The sequence below is a fragment of the Pteropus vampyrus genome, unplaced genomic scaffold (assembly GCF_000151845.1).
Source record: "Pteropus vampyrus isolate Shadow unplaced genomic scaffold, Pvam_2.0 Scaffold240, whole genome shotgun sequence".
NCBI classification, from domain to species: domain Eukaryota; kingdom Metazoa; phylum Chordata; class Mammalia; order Chiroptera; family Pteropodidae; genus Pteropus; species Pteropus vampyrus.
In genome coordinates, this window is record NW_011889021.1 from 1146357 (window position 1) to 1150630 (window position 4274).

Consider the following 4274-nt stretch of genomic DNA (forward strand, 5'->3'; position numbering starts at 1 on the left):
AACACCAGAATTTTTGCTTCAGAGAGGTCAGTAAAATCTCATTTAAAATCTAAGTCTTGCCACCTTAAGGCAGGGCAGGGAAGGAGTAGGATGGAGGATGCGCCCCTTGTCTTCCTTCAGAGCCACTTCCTCCCAGACTGGGGAGCACAGGGGCAGAGCAAAGAACTCTCTGTCCTGCCAGTAGGAGATGGGTCGGGCAGCACCCACATTAACACAAACATGTGCCTTTTCAAAATTGATTTCTCCTTTACTTTTGTGTGTGCCCCGACGTACTTGAGGTTCGTGGACACTTTCTTAAAAGTTCTGGGAGCGAGCTAAAATGTTTAAGGTATTGGTCCTCCTGGCATTTTGTTTGAGCTTAATGTTGCCAAAGACTTGTTTTCCATTGTTCCTCGTTGTCTGGATTTAGGCAACTGTTCTTGAGAGAAAGAGTTGAGTGTAGCTTCTAGATGCACACCACTCTCCAGCTATATGACCTTAGCTAGTTCCTTCACCTCTCTCTCCCTCAATGTTCTCATTGGTAAAATAAAGAAAACAAAAGTATTTAACTCATAGAGTTATTTTCAAGTTTAAATAAATTAATCTACATAATGCAGTAAGAACAGTGCCTGATGCAAAGTGCACACCCAGTGAGCATTCACTATTATTGCTTGGGCCAGTAGGAGAAATGAAAAGTATAATTCCCTTCCTTCTCTTAAGGTCATGTCCAAGAATCCATGTTTAGTAATTTAAAAGGCATTGTTTTTCACAGAAAATATCTCCTGCCAGATTCCTCCATGTGTTTGCAGTTTAGTTTAACAGGCAGCTGAAGGATGGGATTGTAAGCCATCCAGCTACTCCCTGTAATTAGGAGTCATGAGCCAGCTACCCCATCTCCCTTGGCTACTATGAAGTTTTTAAATCTATTTGCCCCAGAGTGACCTGTCGGGTTTTTTCTTTCCTGTGGGCACACTCTAGGCTTCTGGAAGAAGTTGACTGCCTAAAAGGAAACTACAAAACATGAAAACCGCTTTGAGGTGACCAACAAGTCCAGTGGCTCCTTACTCCTCCCAAGGTGGATCTGAGGTTTAAGAACTGTCACTTCAGGTAATAAGTCATCCTATTCCCTACCTGCCCCTCCCCCAGCTTCGGTGGTAGTTCTTCCTTCAGGAAGTGTGGTTGCTTCCAGGCCCTGAAACTTGGAATATTTCACCTCATGCAGTTTGTCCAGCTGTTCAGAAAGAGGGGGTGGGGACTAGAGGTGGCACCTCATGTCTGACATGCAACCCAAAGGGTCACCAAGACCCTGAGCTCTGTACTCATTCCTGGTCTAATTAATGTCAGCAATAATATAACAACAATGGCAGCCACCCAACAGGGCCTTTAATGTGATTAAATGATTATAAAATGCTCCTCGAAGAATAAATCAAAATAGCCAGGAAATTTCTGAAAATGAAGAGTAAAAAGAGGGAAAGCATTTGTTCTACCATATATTAAAATGTATTGTAAAGCCACATAATAAGTAGTGTGGTACTAATATGAAAATAACTAAATCAAAGAAACAGAATAGAAAGTCTAGAATTAGATAATAAATCAATAAATAGGATATATGGTCTAGCAGGGATCCCCAACCCCTAGGCCATGGACTAGTACCGGTCCTTGGCCTGTTAGGAACCGAGCTGCACAGCAAGAGGTGAGTGGCAGGCGAGTGAGCAAAGCTTCATCTGTATTTTCAGCCACTCCCCAGCACTAGCATCACCGCCTCAGCTCCACCTCAGATCATCGGGCATTAGATTCTTATAGGAGCACCAGTCCCTGGTGCCAAAAAGGATGGGGACCGCTGGTCTAGTAAATGTTGTTGAGACAGTTGTCTATCCATTAGAGGGAAATAATACATTTCCAACAATAGGTAGTATACCAAAAGTAATTTCTAAATAGTTTAAAGAGTTAAATAAAAAAAGTAAAATTATAAAAATATTGAGGAGGAAAAAAATGGCTTAGATGGTAGAGGCTCTGTTCATCCCTCTGGCAACCAAATAAAAGTTGCAACAGAAACAAGGAGCAAGCAGCAAGGAAAAATCACCTGGTATCTAGATGAACAAGCCATACAACTAGGGAGAAATCCAAAAAAGCACCCTGAAACGGCAGAAGGTAGGACTGGGCAAGGATGCAGGGCTGCCCGATCTGGAGCGGCTGAGCGAGACGGAGGCTGCGGCAGCGGCAGGCGCCTCTTAAAGGGGCTGCGTCTGGGAGCGGATTTTCATGGTGACGGACCTGCTCGCTCTGAGCACCAGTGCCTATTGGGCTGCGCGCAGTAGACACCAAGGACTTACAGGGAGACATCCTGGGAGCGAGGGCCTAGGCGAGACTCGCTAGGTATAGAAGTGCCAGCGGTATCCATTGTTCCTTGTTGAGCCCTCCCCCATCACATTGCGCGCACACAGTGCCACCATAGCTGTGACGTCATCAAACTGGATAACAGAGGTCTCTCAGCCCAGAAGGATTACTTCACCTCCCCCAACTCGCGGCCCTACCCAAGCCACATCCAGGTATATCCTCAGCGAATCAGGTGCTCCTTGCTGAGCAGCACCTAGACTCACACTGGAGGCAGCTGGCCACAGTTTCTGGTGTGGCCTTTCGAGGCAACTATAAGAACAGCCTCTGCACATTACTTTCTGAATCTTAACAGGTGGCCATAGAGAGGCACAGGCTGGGGCTAAACTTTGCCTGCAACTGAACCCCTCTTAGGACTGTGCCACTGGACACCTACTTCACAAATCTACACTAATAAGACCAAGAGACTTAGGAGCTTTTCTTAGTACATAGAAATAGACACGGAAAGGCAGCCCGAATGGGAAGACGAAGAAACAGAAACCATATGAGAGAACAGAACAGAGATCCAGATATAATAGAGTCAAGTAATGTAACAGATGCAGAGTTCAAACACGAGTTTTAAAGAAGCACAATGAACTTTTGGGAAGTATAGATAAATTCAGTGAGAACTTCAACAAAGAGATAAAAAACAAAAATGGAAATGGAAATTATAAATGGGAATCAGTCTGACATGAAAAACACATTATTTGAGAAGTATATTAAATGGAATAAACAAAGTGAATAAAGAAGAGGATCAAATGCCTTATCTAGAAGACGGGAAAGCCAAGGACACTCAATCAGAATGGCAAGACTATAAAGATAATTTAAGGAGCATATGGGACACTATTAAGGGTCCAAATATACATCTGATCAGTGTATCTGAAGAAAATCAAGATGTTGAACAGCTGTTTGAAGACATAATGATGGAAAACTTCCCTAACCTGGTGAAAGAAATGGACATAAAACCCCAGGAAGCTCAGAGAATTCCAACAGTCAGGGATCCAAAGAGGCCCACACCAAGACACGTCATAATTAAAATGCCAAAGGTTAAATACAAAATATTAAAAGCAGCAAGAGGAAAACAGATAGTTACCTATAAGGGAACACCCATAAGACTGGCAGCTGATTTCCCAAAAGAAACTATGCAGGACAGAAGGGCTTGGCAAAAAAATATTCAACATGATGAAGACCCAGGATCTCCAACCAAGAATACTTTATCCAGCAAAGCTATCATTGAGAGTTGAAGGACAGATAAAGAGCTTCCCAGACAAAAATAAGCTAAAAGAATTTATTACCACCAAGTCAGTATTACAGGAAATGTTGGAAGGACTTCTTTAAGAAGAAAAAACATGTATCAAAAATGGGAATAAAGAATGGTAACAACTACATTCCTATCAATAAGTACCTTAAATGGAAAAGAACTAAGTGTTCCAACCAAAAGATAGAGTGGCTGAAAAGATAAGAAAACAAGATCCCTACATACGCTGCCTACAAGAGACTCACTTCAGATTGAAAGACACACACAGACTAAAAGGAAGGGGATGGAAAAAGATACTGCTTTGATGGACCTAGAAGGTGTTTAAGTCAGACAGAGAAATATAAACACTATATGATTTCACTTATATGCAGAATCTAAGGAATAAAAACAAAGTAATCAAAAACAGACACAAATATAGTGGACAATTTGGTGATGGACCGAGGGGAGGGGGGCTTGGGGGTTTGGAAGAATGGGATGAAGGGTTAAAGATGTACAAATTAATAGCTAATGGATGGTCATGTGGATGGAGAACATGGCATAGTAAATGCAATTAGCATTAATATGTTGGCTAGGTGGAGAGTCAGGGGAGGGAGGGAGAAATTGAGAGGATCGTTTTATGAACTATATCAATGTCTATGAACTATATCAATGTATACCTGAAACT

At 42.4% G+C, this 4274-nt stretch overlaps 1 protein-coding gene across 5 annotated transcripts in view; it reads left to right on the forward strand.

The window, feature by feature from the left end:
* Positions 1 to 4274, forward strand: part of ARNTL (aryl hydrocarbon receptor nuclear translocator like) — a 104174-nt gene that overhangs the window by 66412 nt on the left and 33488 nt on the right. For all 5 annotated transcript variants that reach the window (XM_011374165.2, XM_011374161.2, XM_011374164.2 and 2 more), the window contains one exon: positions 958 to 1086. The gene's annotated coding sequence lies outside the window, so the exon portion shown is untranslated. The remainder of the gene's footprint in view (positions 1 to 957; positions 1087 to 4274) is intronic.